Below are 18,418 nucleotides of genomic sequence, written 5' to 3' on the forward strand. Positions count from 1 at the left end.
TCCGCCCTTAACGCGTTGAAAATCATTGAAAATTCGATTATGGCAAAGGATTTCTATTTGATATCCTTTGACAGTTAGAAACGTACAATTATTTGACAGTTATATTTTATGTTGTGTAAACGGAAATTTAGTTTTGTCATTGTTGTAAAAAAAAATGTTGCCATATCGTTTTATATTTTTGTTTTAGGGTTTGCGGTTGTTGATATGAAATGTTTTTAATAGTAATATTTAAACGTTAAAATTTTACTAATAGAAGATTAATTTATATATAAACTCGTTTATTACCAACTCCGGAAGAGCAGTCAAATTTTTTCATTACAAGCGAACTTCGTCATAAAACGGATAAAGTTCTTATACCAAAAAAATTAGACCAGAATATAAAAGAATATGAATTATAATTTTTTTAATAATCTTTATAAAAAAACTCTATAGATTTTATTTCTTAATATAAATATTTTTAAAAAAATTTAAGTTTTTATCAAAACAAAAATATTCAGATATATTTTTTATATAAAAAAAATAATTTGATTAATAGAAAAAATTTCGTTTAAATAAGTTTTTATAGAAAAGCTTTTAATTTGAATATTTTTTTATAGAAAAAATTTACTTTGAATAATTTTTTTATAGAAAAAATTTACTTTGAATAATTTTTTTATAGAAAAAAATTAATTTAAATCATTTTTTATAGAAAAAATTTAATTATAATAATTTTTTATAGAAAAAATTTACTTTGAATATTTTTTTTATAGAAAAAATTTAATTTAAATCATTTTTTTATAGAAAAATTTAATTATAATAATTTTTCTTATAGAAAAAAATTCATTTGAATAATTTTTTTATAGAAAAAATTTCATTTGATTAATTTTTTTATAGAAAAAAATTAATTTGAATAATTTATTTATAGAAAAAAATTCATTTGAATAATTTTTTATAACAAAAATTTCATTTGAATAATTTTGTATAAAAAAAATTATTTAAAAATATAAAAAATTTTCGTTTGAATAATTTTTTTATAGAAAAAATTTCGTTTGAATAATTTTTTTATAGAAAAATTTTGTTTGAATAATTTTTTTAAAGAAAAAATTTTCGTTTGAATAATTTTTTTATGGAAAAAAATTTGTTGAATAATTTTTTTATAAAAAAATTTCGTTTGAATAATTTTTTTATAGAAAAAATTTCGTTTGAATAATTTTTTTATAGAAAAAATTCGTTTGAATAATTTTTTTATAGAAAAAATTTCGTTTGAATAATTTATTTATAGAAAAAATTTCGTTTGAATAATTTTTTTATAGAAAAAATTTCGTTTGAATAATTTTTTTATAGAAAAAATTTTGTTTGAATAATTTTTTATAGAAAAATTTCATTTGAATAATTTTTTTATAGAAAAAATTTCGTTTGAATAATTTTTTTATAGAAAAAATTTTGTTTGAATAATTTTTTTATAGAAAAAATTTCGTTTGAATAATTTTTTTATAGAAAAAATTTCGTTTGATTAATTTTTTTATAGAAAAAATTTCGTTTGATTAATTTTTTATAGAAAAAATTTCGTTTGAATAATTTTTTTATAGAAAAAATTTCGTTTGAATAATTTTTTTATAGAAAAAATTTCGTTTGAATAATTTTTTTATAGAAAAAATTTCGTTTGAATATTTTTTTATAGAAAACAATTTTTGAATAATTATTAATAGAAAAACTTAATTTAAATAATTTTGAATAGAAAAAAATTCATTTGTATAATTTTTATAGAAAAAATTTCATTTGAATAATCTTTTTATAGAAAAAATTTTATTAGAATAATTTTTTATAGAAAAAATTTCGTTTGAATAATTTTTTTCTAAAAAAAATTTCGTTTGAATAATTTTTTTATAGAAAAAATTTCATTTGAACAATTATTTTATAGAAAAAAATTTAATTTGAATAATTATTTTATAGAACACATTTCGTTTGATTAATTTTTTATAGAAGAAATTTCATATAAATGAAAAATTTCATTAAAATAATTTTTTAAATAAAAAGTTTTATTTAAATAATTTTTTAATGAAAAAAAATTGTATTTAAATAATTTTTAAATGAAAAAGTTTTTAGAAAAATTTTCGTGTGAATAATTTTCGTTTGAATATTTTTTTATAAACATTTTCGTTTGAATTATTAAAAAAAAAATAAGGAAAAATTGTTTTTAACATTTTTATGAATAATTTTTTAAACAAACATATCCGTTTGAATAATTTTTTTATAAAAAAAATAGTCGCTTGAATATTTTTTATAGGAAAAGTTTGGTTTGAATAATTTTTTATAGGAAAAATTTCCAAAACAATATTAAGTTCAAGGGATATGCATCGCCCACTAATGCAAGTTCACAAATTTTTTCCAAATGTTCATATGTTACTCGTGCAAAATTTGATCATTACAGTTCGAACGATTTTCAAGATATACGCCGATTTTGTCCTTAAATATTTATATGGTTGTTAAAATTGTTCATAAAAAATTTGAGAACGCTAGCTGCCGTAGTTTCTGAAACATATGTATGCTCTGTAAAAAATTCAAGAAAATCTGTCCAGCCTTGTAAAGTCTAAACAAACACAAGTTCATTTTTATATTTAAGAAACAACAATTTATGATGAATTTGTAACCAAAACATTTATAATTTCCCTTTTAAAATCATTTCTTTAATTAAATAAATGTCTCTAACTTTTTCATACATAATACATCATATTTTTCACAGTGTAATACAATATTAATAACGTAACCATACTGGCAACCCTCTACTTGTGTAATATTCAGTTTTGTAAACAAAACAGCTGTAATTTGACATTTGTGAGTGTTTCCCACAGTTGTTGTACAACATTTCACACCTTGTTTGAATTTATCTCTGGAAACATGTTTTACAATCGTTTTTGTAGAGTATTTTTACTTTTCAGTCTTCTTTCTATACTTGTTCCGTGGAGTCGCAAAAATTCCTATAGTTGTTCGAAATAAATAACAAAAAGGCAAATAATAAAAAGAAAAAATAAATATCAGTGTAAAAATTAAAAAAAGCTAATTACCTATATCTAAAGCATTCAATTACAAAAAAGAAGTTAGTAGTTTTTGTTAAAGTTTTAGTGAAAAAAGTGAGTGTTTAATTGGTTTATTTTACAAGATTTTGTAAGAAAATTATAACAAAAAGAAGGTGATCATCATCTCTACAATAAGAAAATTTTATATATAGAAAATTTTACAAAGAAAAAGAAGTAAAGAAACCCCCTCAAACACCAACTGGAATTTTAGTTTTTATGTGAAAAAAATTTATATATTTTTTGAAATTTCTTTTAAAGAAAACAAGTGTATTTTGTGTTAATTATCAAATTTGGTATCAATTTTTAGTAAAAAAAAGTATTAAATTTGTTTAAAATTATATTTCTATTGAAAAATTTAAGTTTTTATTAAAATTATTTTGTGTTTTTTTTACTCATTCAACTTCTTTTTTCTTCTACTCTTTCAATTGTAATTTTTGTTTGTGTGTGTGTTTTAAAAAACCAGTCCCGCGGCTGTTAACATCTTTTGGAGTAACAACAATAAAAACAAAAACAACAACTTCAGCATACCCATACAAAAGCAAGGATTATAAACAAAACAAAAAACGAGAAAAAAAAACATCAACAGCAAAGACAACAACAACTTTGTAATAAAAAAAGATCTTTTTGTCAGCCCCCAAAATCAACAGGAGAATTAAATACTATTACTGCAACAACAACAACAACAGCGTTATAAAAAGTAAAAGAACAAAAACATATATAAACATCAAAACAAAACCCAAAAAAAGAAAAAGTCAATTGCAAAAACAAAAATAACAATAAGAACAAGAGAAGTAGTAATTACAGCAAATAAAAATCATTTGCTTCGTTTCGTTTTTCTGGACAATTCGTTCGGTGTGTTATTGGAAAACTTATTAGATTTATTTCTTAATTAAATTAAAGAAAAAAACAATTTAAATCACAGTTTCTACTTAAATTAGTAAAAAATCAAACAAAAGAAAAATGAATAAAACCTGTGCTCGCTGCCAAAAGGTGGTTTATCCCATTGAGGAACTTAAGTGTCTGGATAAGGTAAGTCTTAAGATGAATTCTTTGTTGTATTCTTATACCCTACAGTAAAGAGTGAAAATACAGTGAACTAGAACTGAACAATAAGAAACTCTGTGTTCTGTAACTTTTGAGTCGACTAAAAATAAGTGGAAGACTCTTATATTTCAATGTTTTTTCTTGACTCGAAAAATACAGAACACATACACTGTTATATTGTTCAGTTTATGTCAGTTCTAGTTCAGTTCTAGTTCAGTTCTAGTTCAGTTCTAGTTCAGTTCTAGTTCAGTTCTAGTTCAGTTCTAGTTCAGTTCTAGTTCAGTTCTAGTTCAGTTCTAGTTCAGTTCTAGTTCAGTTCTTAGTTCAGTTCTAGTTCAGTTCTAGTTCAGTTCTAGTTCAGTTCTAGTTCAGTTCTAGTTCAGTTCTAGTTCAGTTCTAGTTCAGTTCTAGTTCAGTTCTAGTTCAGTTCTAGTTCAGTTCTAGTTCAGTTCTAGTTCAGTTCTAGTTCAGTTCTAGTTCAGTTCTAGTTCAGTTCTAGTTCAGTTCTAGTTCAGTTCTAGTTCAGTTCTAGTTCAGTTCTAGTTCAGTTCTAGTTCAGTTCTAGTTCAGTTCTAGTTCAGTTCTAGTTCAGTTCTAGTTCAGTTCTAGTTCAGTTCTAGTTCAGTTCTAGTTCAGTTCTAGTTCAGTTCTAGTTCAGTTCTAGTTCAGTTCTAGTTCAGTTCTAGTTCAGTTCTAGTTCAGTTCTAGTTCAGTTCTAGTTCAGTTCTAGTTCAGTTCTAGTTCAGTTCTAATTCAGTTCTTTCAGTTTATGTCAGTTCTTTCAGTTTATGTCAGTTCTTTCAGTTTATGTCAGTTCTTTCAGTTTATGTCAGTTCTTTCAGTTTATGTCAGTTCTAGTTCAGTTCATTCAGTTCTAATTCAGTTCTAGTTCAGTTCTAGTTCAGTTCTAGTTCAGTTCTAGTTCAGTTCTAGTTCAGTTCTAGTTCAGTTCTAGTTCAGTTCTAGTTCAGTTCTAGTTCAGTTCTAGTTCAGTTCTAGTTCAGTTCTAGTTCAGTTCTAGTTCAGTTCTAGTTCAGTTCTAGTTCAGTTCTAGTTCAGTTCTAGTTCAGTTCTAGTTCAGTTCTAGTTCAGTTCTAGTTCAGTTCTAGTTCAGTTCTAGTTCAGTTCTAGTTCAGTTCTAGTTCAGTTCTAGTTCAGTTCTAGTTCAGTTCTAGTTCAGTTCTAGTTCAGTTCTAGTTCAGTTCTAGTTCAGTTCTAGTTCATTCTAGTTCAGTTCTAGTTCAGTTCTAGTTCAGTTCTAGTTCAGTTCTAGTTCAGTTCTAGTTCAGTTCTAGTTCAGTTCTAGTTCAGTTCTAGTTCAGTTCTAGTTCAGTTCTAGTTCAGTTCTAGTTCAGTTCTAGTTCAGTTCTAGTTCACTTCTAGTTAAGTTCTAGTTCAGTTCTAGTTCAGTTCTAGTTCAGTTCTAATTCAGTTCTAATTCAGTTCTAGTTCAGTTCTAGTTCAGTTCTAGTTCAGTTCTAGTTCAGTTCTAGTTCAGTTCTAGTTCAGTTCTAGTTCAGTTCTAGTTCAGTTCTAGTTCAGTTCTATTTCAGCTCTAGTTCAGTTCTAGTTCAGTTCTAGTTCAGTTCTAGTTCAGTTCTAGTTCAGTTCTAGTTCAGTTCTAGTTCAGTTCTAGTTCAGTTCTAGTTCAGTTCTAGTTCAGTTCTAGTTCAGTTCTAGTTCAGTTCTAGTTCAGTTCTAGTTCAGTTCTAGTTCAGTTCTAGTTCAGTTCTAGTTCAGTTCTAGTTCAGTTCTAGTTCAGCTTCTAGTTCTAGTGTCTAGTTCAGTTCTAGGTTTCAGTTTAGTTGTAGTTCTCAGTTCAGTTCTAGTTCAGTTCTAGTTCGTTCTAGTTCAGTTCTAGTTCAGTCTAGTTCAGTTCTAGTTCAGTTCTAGTTCAGTTCTAGTTCAGTGTCTAGTTCAGTTTCTAGTTTCAGTTCAGTACTATATTATTGTAAGTTATTATATGAGCGCTTTTACCGACTAATATTTGTGTGCTTGTTCTCCTTTTTTCACCCTGCTTGATTTATAAACACTTAATCTGTTGTTTTACTTTGTGTGTTTATTTATTGTTCGCATAATCTATGGAGACTTTATCAGTTTGTAAAGAAACTTTGTGGCAAAATAATAAAAAAAATTGTTTATTAACGTCAATATGAGAAATCTATTGTTTTGGATTTATGAGAGTAGCCAGATTGTTTGAAACGTTATACATGCAATCTATTGTGATGAATATATGATGCGGATCTTACCAATGGAAGTGTATTCCTATTTTCTGATATCGTCCTAATTGCTTTCTGATATGGACATGCGTCTTCCGCTGGTGCTGTGGTTCGGCATTCATTGTATTAAATGTCGATCCCTAGACCTTTTTGGTTTCCCACTTTAGAGCAATCCATGTAACAACAGAGTTGTAGTTTGCTTTAATCTTCCGCTTAATCAAGATTTCCTATCTATCTGATCAAAGTCTCCGACAAATCCGGTAAATGATCGTGTACGTTGTTGTTTGCGTATAACCGTCCAAACTATTTAGAAAGAAGTGATAGTTAAATTTTTCTTCATCCGCCTTATAGATCTGATCATGCCATGACCGACTAACATTTGCAGAACGTTCTCTCGTTTTTAAGTTATTTATCATTCTACTTTTCTCGTTAAAAAATAATTTTATATTTAAATTATTCGCAATTGTACTATTTTATTCTTCAGTTCGTGTGCTTAAATTACTAGTCATTGTACTAAGTGCAAAACTACACAAATTATAAATTGTTTTTATTATTTTATAACTTCCTACGCAATAAACAAAACCTCCACATAATAATTGAAGAATTTTTAAAAAAAATACAAATTAAAAAAACTACAATTATGTTAAAAGTATACAAAAGATTTTAAGAGACCATCTCTATATACATATACTTAGTTAAAGTTTTGAATTGTGTCGAACCTTTTAAATAAAAGAGGGCCAATTAGCAGCTGTCTTCTATAGAAAGAGCTGAGGCGTCAAGTTCGTTTAATTTTAATGATTGAAGAGCGACTGGTCGCGGTCATAATTTAGTAACCATAGCAGTGTGCCTATTAGGTCAAAGGTCATAGCTCTAGAAAATCTTAAATAACTCAAAAACTTTCTAACCGATTTTTTAATTTTTAATATATTTACAAGTCTAAATCAATGTATATAAGATAAAGAGGCATACGTTACTCGTTTCGGCCAACTCTGGTTTCTTATTTTAAGTGTAATAAATGTGCTAAAAGAAACGAACTATTTTTGTACATTTATTATGTACATATTCAAGTTATATATAAAGTAAATTATTTTTGTAGTATAATCGTATATAGAATACACACTAACAAGTGTAGCAAAACACACATATGATTTTGATAAGATCCATCCAATAATACAACTGCAATAGCTGAGTTTTGCATATTTTATACAACCACATATGAAATGGGTTGGGAAGGCTTGGAATGAAATGGAAATAGAGTAAATGGATTGAATGGACGGAATGTATGTGTTAAGAAGTAAAAGAAACCAACAAACATCACAGTTCAGTTCTAGTTCAGTTCTAGTTCAGTTTTAGTTCAGTTCTAGTTCAGTTGTAGTTCAGTTCTAGTTCAGTTCTTGTTCAATTATAGTTCAGTTCTAGTTCAATTCTTGTTCAGTTCTAGTTCAGTTCTAGTTCAGTTCTAGGTCAGTTCTAGTTCAGTTCTAGTTCAGTTCTAGTTCAGTTCTAGTTCAGTTCTATTTCAGTTCTAGTTCAGTTCTAGTTCAGTTCTAGTTCAGTTCTAGTTCAGTTCTAGTTCAGTTCTAGTTCAGTTCTAGTTCAGTTCTAGTTCAGTTCTAGTTCAGTTCTAGTTCAGTTCTAGTTCAGTTCTAGTTTAGTTCTAGTTCAGTTCTAGTTCAGTTCTAGTTCAGTTCTAGTTCAGTTCTAGTTCAGTTCTAGTTCAGTTCTAGTTCAGTTCTAGTTCAGTTCTAGTTCAGTTCTAGTTCAGTTCTAGTTCAGTTCTAGTTCAGTTCTAGTTCAGTTCTAGTTCAGTTCTAGTTCAGTTCTAGTTCTAGTTCAGTTCTAGTTCAGTTCTAGTTAGTTCAGTTCTAGTTCAGTTCTAGTTCAGTTCTAGTTCAGTTCTAGTTCAGTTCTAGTTCAGTTCTAGTTCAGTTCTAGTTCAGTTCTAGTTCAGTTCTAGTTCAGTTCTAGTTCAGTTCTAGTTCAGTTCTAGTTCAGTTCTCAGTTCTAGTTCAGTTCTAGTTCAGTTCTAGTTCAGTTCTAGTTCAGTTCTAGTTCAGTTCTAGTTCAGTTCTAGTTCAGTTCTAGTTCAGTTCTAGTTCAGTTCTAGTTCAGTTCTAGTTCAGTTCTAGTTCAGTTCTAGTTCAGTTCTAGTTCAGTTCTAGTTCAGTTCTAGTTCAGTTCTAGTTCAGTTCTAGTTCAGTTCTAGTTCAGTTTAGTTCAGTTCTAGTTCAGTTCTAGTTCAGTTCTAGTTCAGTTCTAGTTCAGTTCTAGTTCAGTTCTAGTTCAGTTCTAGTTCAGTTCTAGTTCAGTTCTAGTTCAGTTCTAGTTCAGTTCTAGTTCAGTTCTAGTTCAGTTCTAGTTCAGTTCTAGTTCAGTTCTAGTTCAGTTCTAGTTCAGTTCTAGTTCAGTTCTAGTTCAGTTCTAGTTCAGTTCTAGTTCAGTTCTAGTTCAGTTCTAGTTCAGTTCTAGTTCAGTTCTAGTTCAGTTCTAGTTCAGTTCTAGTTCAGTTCTAGTTCAGTTCTAGTTCAGTTCTAGTTCAGTTCTAGTTCAGTTCAGTTCTAGTTCAGTTCTAGTTCAGTTCTAGTTCAGTTCTAGTTCAGTTCTAGTTCAGTTCTAGTTCAGTTCTAGTTCAGTTCTGGTTCAGTTCTAGTTCAGTTCTAGTTCAGTTCTAGTTCAGTTCTAGTTCAGTTCTAGTTCAGTTCTAGTTCAGTTCTGGTTCAGTTCTAGTTCAGTTCTAGTTCAGTTCTAGTTCAGTCTAGTTCAGTTCTAGTTCAGTTCTAGTTCAGTTCTAGTTCAGTTCTAGTTCAGTTCTAGTTCAGTTCTAGTTCAGTTCTAGTTCAGTTCTAGTTCAGTTCTAGTTCAGTTCTAGTTCAGTTCTAGTTCAGTTCTAGTTCAGTTCTAGTTCAGTTCTAGTTCAGTTCTAGTTCAGTTCTAGTTCAGTTCTAGTTCAGTTCTAGTTCAGTTCTAGTTCAGTTCTAGTTCAGTTCTAGTTCAGTTCTAGTTCAGTTCTAGTTCAGTTCTAGTTCAGTTCTAGTTCAGTTCTAGTTCAGTTCTAGTTCAGTTCTAGTTCAGTTCTAGTTCAGTTCTAGTTCAGTTCTAGTTTCAGTTTTCTAGTTCAGTTCTAGTTCAGTTCTAGTTCAGTTCTAGTTCAGTTCTAGTTCAGTTCTAGTTCAGTTCTAGTTCACTTCTAGTTCAATTCTAGTTCACTTCTAGTTAACATATCTAGCAGATTAGCGGAATTGGTTCATATTTTTAATTTCAACTGTTTGTTGGGTTCTTTTCCCTATTTTTTAGTATGTGTGTGTGTAATAACTATAATGTGTATGAATACTCTGTCCATTTTCTGGAATAGTTTTTCTTTTTTATTTCGCTGCTGCTTCATAAAGTACTTACTTTAAAACACACACATGTGTTGTTTACTTTTTTTGCTAGTTTGTTGTTGTCATTGGTGATTTTTTTTAAACTATATATACACAATATTATCGGTACGGATACATACTTGCTATAGATACTTTTTCTTCCTCTAAATTTGAGTAGCAAGAAACTACTAACACACATATTGTTTCCAAAGTTTATTTCATTAAATTGTAATTTTGTCATTGCAGTAAATTCGAAGAAAATTTAGGAAAGAAAGAAAATAAATTCTATAAAAAGAAAAAGTAAAAATACTATTTTGAAATAAGAAATTTAGAATATATACTTAGTAAATATCTGACATAAAGAATATAAAATTAGGAAAGACTGAGGGATAAAATATAATTTATTTGTTGGATGATATTATTCAGAAAAAATAGTTCCTAAAAAGTTTTTTTTCTTCCAAAAAATTTAAAAATCTATAATATTTAAAAACTATTTTTTTATAAAAATTTTCCGAAATTCTGCTGACTTTAACTTTAATTTATGTTTCATCTCTGGTTGCAATTTCATATTAAAAATTTATTTTTGTTTTCATTCATTTCAAAAAAAAAAAAAATATATAAAAATTTTTTTTCAGCAGAAAAAAATTCGAAACGTGACTTTATAGAAATGTTTTTTCCTTAAATTTTTTCACTTAAAAAAATAACGTTTTGTTTTCTTACGAAATATAGTAAATATTTTTATTTGATTTTTTTTAATACTTGAAAATTTAAGTAAAAATTACCTACATACATATTTTTTTGCTATTTAATATAAATTTAATTATTTAAGTTTTGCTTCTTTTTTTCATACACAAGTACAATTAAAAAAATGTATTTCTTTGACACCGGTACAACCTGTTATTACCGCATACAAATAGCTGAAAATACGAAAAAAATTTTAAATATAAAACAAGTAAGAAATTATAGTCGGGCGAGGCCGACCATATAATACCCTACACCTTTGACAAAAATATAATGTGATTTAGTTGCCATAATAAAGCATTTAAGTTGAATTGTACCTTACCTTAGATATACATACTTAAGCCGTTTATTGTTGAATAAAATTGTGGACATTTAAGTGAAATTTTGATGGGGGCTTTTCATAGGGGCTAGGGTCATATGAGAACCTATTATTATGGAATTCATGGGGGTCATCAAGTCTTGTATACAACTTGGTTTTTGCAGCTTTTTGTCGAGATATGAGTATATTAAACATAATTATGAACTTAAAAGCCCTATTTGGCGGGTTCAGTTGTATGGGGGCTAGGTGAAATAGTGGACCGATGTAAACCATTTTCAACAGGCTTCATCTACGGTACCATAAAAGATCATGTGCCAAATTTCATTGAATTATCTCCAAAATTGCGACCTGTAGTTTGATTACAAGTTTTAAAAGCCCTATTCGGGGGTTCAGTTGTATGGGGGCTAGGTGAAATAATGGACCGATGGTAACCATTTTCATTTTCCATTGCGACCTGTAGTTTGATTACAAGGATTACAAGCCCTATTGGGGGGTTCAGTTGTATGGGGGCTAGGTGAAATAATGAACCGATCTTAACCATTTTCAATAGGCTTCGTCCCTGGGACAATAGAAGATCATGTACCAAATTTCATTGAATTATCTTCAAAATTGCGACCTGTAGTTTGATTACAAGGTTTACATGGACGGACGGACAGACGAACGGACAGACGGACGCACATAGCTAAATCGACTCAGAAAATGATTCTGAGCCGAATGGCATACTTTAAGGTGGGTATAGGACCAATATTATTGTGCGTTACAAACATCAGCACAAATCCAATATAATATAATAATTATTTAAAAATATGTTTATATATAAAAATTCAAACAATCTTACACGACAATGTATAATAGTAAAAGAAAACTGCAGCAGTTGAATTATCTTTAAGCAGAGATAAACAAACTTGTTATTAAATGGGACCGGATCTAACAATAATTTAGAGAATTTTTAGGGGCTTCAGTTCCAGTTCAGTTCAAGTTCAGTTCTAGTTCTGTTCTAGTTCAGTACTAGTTCAGTTCTAGTTCTAGTAGTTCTAGTTCAGTTCTAGTTCAGTTCTAGTTCAGTTCTAGTTCAGTTCAGTTCTAGTTCAGTTCTAGTTCCAGTTTCTAGTTCAGTCTAGTTCAGTTGTAGTTCAGTTCTAGTTCATCTGGTTCCGTTCTAGTTCAGTTATCTAGTTCAGTTCTAGTTCAGTTTCTAGTTTTCAGTTTCTAGTGTCAGTTCTAGTTTCAGTTCAATAGTAGTTCAGTTCTAGTTCCAGGGTTTTCTATTTCAGGTTCCTAGTTCAGTTCTAGTTCAGTTCTAGTTCTAGTTCTACTTCAGTTCTATTAGTTCTAGTCAGTCTAGTTCAGTTCTAGTTTCCGTTCTAGTTCTAGTTCTAGTTCTAGTTCTAGTTACCTAGTTCTAGTTCATTCTACGTCAGTCTAGTTCAGTTCTAGTTCAGTTCTGAGTTCAGTTCTAGTTCAGTTCTAGTTCAGTTTCTAGTTCAGTTCTAGTTCAGTTCTAGTCAGTCTAGTTCAGTTCTAGTTCAGTTCTAGTTCAGTTCTAGTTCAGTTTCTAGTTCAGTTCTAGTTCAGTTCTAGTTCAGTTCTAGTCAGTTCTAAGTTAGTAGTTCTAGTTCAGTTCTAGTTCAGTTCTAGTTCAGTTCTAGTTCAGTTCTAGTTCAGTTCTAGTTCAGTTCTAGTTCAGTTCTAGTTCAGTTCTAGTTCAGTTTTAGTTCAGTTCTAGTTCAGTTCTAGTTCAGTTCTAGTTCAGTTCTAGTTCAGTTCTAGTTCACTTCTAGTTCAGTTCTAGTTCAGTTCTAGTTCAGTTCTAGTTCAGTTCTAGTTCAGTTCTAGTACAGTTCTAGTTCAGTTCTAGTTCAGTTCTAGTTCAGTTCTAGTTCAGTTCTAGTTCAGTTCTAGTTCAGTTCTAGTTCAGTTCTAGTTCAGTTCTAGTTCAGTTCTAGTTCAATACCAGTTCAGTTCTAGTTCAGTCCTAGTTCTAGCAAACAAGACGACCGTTTTAGGGATGGTGGTCATTACAACTAATTGTCCTAGTTCCATAGATCTAACTTTTCCCATGCCTGGTCTAAATGTATTATTTCTTATAATATTTTCTTGTACATACTTAAAAGTAAATAAAAATTTATAAAAAAAAATATACTCAATCTAAGCATAATACACATGCACCATTTAAACTTACGTTCAACATCTAGAAAGACATGATTATTACTACTGAGAGATCTACATTCCACATTCAGAGATTTTGTATGTATTTCATTTGAAACATGTCGATAGCAACTAATACACCTCAAGCGGTATTTGAAGTTTTTCTTTGTCATTTCTCAACAAGCAAACAATCTTTTTTTCTAAGCAATATCCATACCCCCTCTCTCCCCCCAATTCAATTCTTGGCACATGTAAACTTCAATCTAATTTTTTTTCTGTTTCCATATAACAAAAGCAAAAGAAAATAGTAGTTTTAAATTAAAATCTCTTGAATTCACAAAATTAAAAAAGTAGAAGAAAAAACGGAGCACAAAATAATAATGAATGAAATGAATTTATTCTATTTAAATTCACCGGAAATACAAATTAAAAAAAAATAATGCTGGCGTTTTATGTGTGATCTTTAGTTTATTATTTTTTCCGCTGCTCCTCCTTATTTGTGAATTGAGTATTAACACTTAGTAAATTAGTGTTATTTAGAGGACGAGTCGAAGACAAGTGATTCGATTAAACAGAGTATACCTGATTTGCAAGACACCCTAATTGTCTCAAAATAGTGGCAATCAAGATGTATTCATATCATCAAGTTGAAGTCATTAAAACTGAGTTTGTGTGATCCTATGATAGGTCTTCCTGTGGACCTATCGTCTTAGAAAGTTAGTAAATTTGTTTTCGCAATTATTACTTTAAAATTAGGAAAATATTTCAATTGCAGTTCATTGGCATCATTCATCAATAATGGCGATAATTTAAGGCAAATATTCGATTACTTTACACTGCCCACATAAACTGTTATACACCCATTACTCAATTAAATAAAAATTTATAAATGAACATTATAATTTACCCAACAGTTTTACAAGGATCCTGATGAATCCATTTTAGAAATTATGTTTCCCCAATATTATTGGTAATACAAAAAAAAAACATAATTTGTCACTTTAGTGTCTCGAAGTAATCTAGCTGTAAATCAATTGTCACTAAACCCAAATGCATGTCACCCTGAACTGCAGGGTATAATTCGAAGTGCGTACAAAAACAAATATTTGTATTACTCATTCAGCCATGCTAATTCACTTACTCCGTCAGTCACTCGCTTATGCTGCAGCTCATTCATTCGTTCATTCACTTTATTATTTTGAAATTGTTGTTTCTTCAAATGACAGTCAAGACAACAATAATAACAACAACAAAACCAACACCAAAATCCATTAATTTTTTATCCTCTACTTCTGATGTTGTTATTAAATATTCCGTTGACCGACCGACCGACCTTGAATGCAAACAGCTACAATAACGACAACAACATGTTTTACTTCTTATTGGAGTTATATTGGATTTAATAAAAAAAGTCTTAAAAAAATCCAGTTTTGTTGTTCGCATTTTTTCTCTATGTCTTTGTCCTCTTAATTTTTTCGCATTCATCATTATTTGAAAAGAATTTTTTAGGAAATAAAAAAATAAGAATTTGTTTATTTTGTAATTATTGATTTGGTTTGTTTGGGGTTTTTAAAATTCAATATTTTTATTTATATTTTTAACGTTATTTACTAGATTTTTTAACGTTGTTTTTGTTGGAGGAATGTATGGAATTTTTGCGTAAAATCGTGTTGTGACTACATATTTTAAAGGTGGAAATCGATAGATAGATAGATAGATAGATAGATAGATAGATAGATAGATAGATAGATAGATAGATAGATAGATAGATAGATAGATAGATAGATAGATAGATAGATAGATAGATAGATAGATAGATAGATAGATAGATAGATAGATAGATAGATAGATAGATAGATAGATAGATAGATAGATAGATAGATAGATAGATAGATAGATAGATAGATAGATAGATAGATAGATAGATAGATAGATAGATAGATAGATAGATAGATAGATAGATAGATAGATAGATAGATAGATAGATAGATAGATAGATAGATAGATAGATAGATAGATAGATAGATAGATAGATAGATAGATAGATAGATAGATAGATAGATAGATAGATAGATAGATAGATAGATAGATAGATAGAGATAGATAGATAGATAGATAGATAGATAGATAGATAGATAGATAGATAGATAGTAGATAGATAGATAGATAGATAGATAGATAGGTAGGTAGATAGATAGGTAGGTAGAGAGATAGATAGGTAGGTAGAGAGATAGATAGATAGATAGATAGATAGTAGATAGATAGATAGATAGATAGATAGGTAGAGAGATAGATAGATAGAGATAGATAGATAGATAGATAGATAGATAGATAGATAGATAGATAGATAGATAGATAGATAGATAGATAGATAGATAGATAATAGATAGATAGATAGATAGATAGATAGATAGATAGATAGATAGATAGATAGATAGATAGATAGATAGATAGATAGATAGATAGATAGATAGATAGATAGATAGATAGATAGATAGATAGATAGATAGATAGATAGATAGATAAATAGATAAATATATGGATAGACCCTCTGTCTTCTCAACTTTTTCAAGATTCTAATGAAATCTGCCGATTTCAACACAATTGTGACCCATTTGTTAATGCTGACGTGAACTTTTAACTGCTTAAATTCATGCGATCCTTTACTGATCCCTGGTTTTGTAAAGAGAATTATCCATTTATTGATCGTTAAAGGCATCATGGCAACTCGTTAGATCAATAAAAACGGGAAATGAGATTCAATGAAAACGGGAAATGAGAATCGACATTTCTATTTGAGATTTTAGAAAATTTAATATCGCCAACTATGTATTTAATCAAAATCGGAAATGTAATTTTTGTATGTCAAATTTGTATATAAATTTCTAATAGCTTCAATCATCTCATATCATTAACTGACCCTTAAATCAATAAGTAACTAAAATAAACTATAAAATATTTACTTAAAATACTTATTACATAAATAACTGCAGTAAACTACTTTCAGTAACATATTTTATTATGCATATTTGTTGTTTTCCATCTAAATATACAATAGTTTTCTTCATCTTATCAAAAACTCCCATTGACGTACTATATAACCAACGACTATCTATTTGACTGACTCATCATACATTCGAGTTTTTTTCCCATTTTAACTTAACATGCAAACCAGCAGCCAGTACAATAACAACAACTTATCACTAAACAAATTGTTGTGAACTTTAGAATATTTTTAACTTTGTTTTCCCCCACTCGATTGTTGTAAAAATACTTATTAAAAATTGTATTTTTTTTTATTATTATCATATAACAATTTGTTACGTTAAGAAAAATCATCATGATCATTATTATCATCACTACTTGTAACAAATTTTGAAATAGAAATTCTGAAGTGTAGGAAAAGAATGTTAGAAATAAGAGGAAATGAAATGGAAGTTATTCAAATTGAAATTATAGAAATTTTGAGTTTGATTGGCAGAAACGACATATGGTTTTTGTAGTGAAGACTACTTGTTATTTGGAGAATATGTTAAATTATTGAGAATTTTTAGGTTTGTTTAAGTTGATATAAAATACTCTAATAAACTTAAGTTGAGAGTAATGAAGCTTAAATAAATAATAATAAAAAATTTAGTTAAGAAAATACTTGACTTTCAACAATTATTAAAAATGAATAAATGATAAGTACTTTTGATTTTAATGTCTTAAATCTATTGTGAATAACTTTTTGATATTATAAAGTTGCCAGATTTGTAATAATAACATAATGAAATAACGTGTTACCATAAATTCTTCATTTAACGGAAATTTTTCTTAAACCATTTTCAAAATTAAAACTTTAAGTTTATTTGCCCAACTAAGTACGTCTTTGTTAATTAAGTCCCCTTGGAGTTGGACTGTATGTACATTGGTGTATAATCTAAAACTCAAATAGTTAATTGACTTAATTTAAAATGCGTTTCGTGTAAACACATGAAAACTTTTTACACTCTAGACAAGTAGTAGGCAGCCAGCTATTGGTTCTTACTGCACTGTGGACGAACATTAGAAATATTATAATAAAAATTTTACCTTGAATGAATGTTCCGTGAACAAATCATTCACAATAGATGATTTTGATTGTAACAAAATTTGGGACTGGTTGGTCACCACCTTCAGATTCTAGCATTAAAGAAAAATAATGTCACACTAGGATGTCACTGGAGGATTCAAGCTAACTTTAACACAACCGCTAGTAAAGTTTGAATGTCGTTTTTGGTTAACAGAAACCTGTATAAGTCGTTAGTTTGACCCTGAGGTTGTCGCTGGATTTCGAAAACGTATCAGCTGATTCTTCGCGTGACCACCTACACATGGGGTAAAGGTAGAAACTACGTTCCGTGACGAATCAAATGATTAGTTTTTGGTTTACAGAAACCTGTATAAGTCGTTAGTTTGACCCTGAGGTTGTCGTTGGATTTCGAAAACGCAGATTCTTCGCGTAACGAAATGTAGAAACTAACTATATATTAGCTCTTCCATAACAAAGGTCGGAATGAAGCAACTGGCTTAAGGCCTACTGGCCCCACACAGACGGAGTCGTTCCATATGTATGCTCAGCATGTGGTCAGGGTTCCCATCATACCTCCCACATATTTAAGTGTTCAGTCTATCTTACTTTATGGAAGAAGTAGTGCAATTTGTTGACTTGGATCCTAAAATAGAACCCTCAAATTAAAACTTTGATAGCGTTACAACAACAGCGACGTGGTAGTTCAAGATCCTATTGTAAGACAGAGAGAGAGAGAGATAGAACATTATTATGATCAAAGTTTAATAATAGAAACCTACTCTCTTGTACTCTATTTGCATTTGAAATTCGATCATAAATACAAAATATAGACTTTATGGTGATCGTTTTTAGAGATTCCTGAAACTAACGTTTGTAGGGTTATGAGGTACGAATTCTAAATATAAACCCTTTAACACCTACTTTTTAGTTTTTCAAAGTTTTCTTTTGAAAATTTTCTTGAAGTTCTATCAAGCGAGAAAGAAGAAAACTGTGTTTTTTTATATCGAATCAAATAGCATATGGTGATTTCTCGGTTTATAGGTCTATAACTATTTTCAATAAAGACCAAGAGGTTCATGAATCCTTTCTAATATCGTCAAATTTGATCACAGATTGAGCGGAACCAAATAGCATTTGGTGATTTCTCAGTTTGTAGGTCTATGACTATTTTGAATAAAGATCAAGAGGTTCATGAATCCTTTCCAATATCGTCAAATTCGATCACAAATTGAGCGAAACCATATGAACAGGATTCTAAATAGTTTCCAGCAGTCTTTCGATACAAAAATGTCTACAGTAATGATGACAAAATGCCTCAGGTGTAAGATATTCTTTGGTGATCTATATAACGCTAATGTCTGGACGTTTTGAAAATATATTTTCTTTAATTCCTTCGAATTCCTTAAATAATGAAAAAAACTAGTTCTTCACTTCTTTTTGAAATCGAATCACATACCCGAAGTAAACTAATTTGCCGA

General features: G+C 29.0%; 1 long non-coding RNA gene across 2 annotated transcripts in view; it reads left to right on the top strand.

The window, feature by feature from the left end:
• The first annotated feature begins 2,909 nt into the window (after nt 1-2,909).
• LOC119606098 overlaps nt 2,910-18,418 on the top strand; it is a 63,731-nt gene continuing 48,222 nt past the window's right edge. The window contains exons 1-2 of one of the 2 annotated variants that reach the window (XR_005231624.1): nt 2,910-3,169; nt 3,520-4,085. This is a non-coding gene — a long non-coding RNA (uncharacterized LOC119606098). The remainder of the gene's footprint in view (nt 3,170-3,519; nt 4,086-18,418) is intronic. The other variant, XR_005231623.1, reaches the window with a different exon arrangement.

This window comes from Lucilia sericata, unplaced genomic scaffold (assembly GCF_015586225.1).
Source record: "Lucilia sericata isolate MDLA Ls3-8-SP2 unplaced genomic scaffold, ASM1558622v1 Contig000551F_arrow, whole genome shotgun sequence".
Taxonomy (NCBI): Eukaryota; Metazoa; Arthropoda; class Insecta; order Diptera; family Calliphoridae; genus Lucilia; species Lucilia sericata.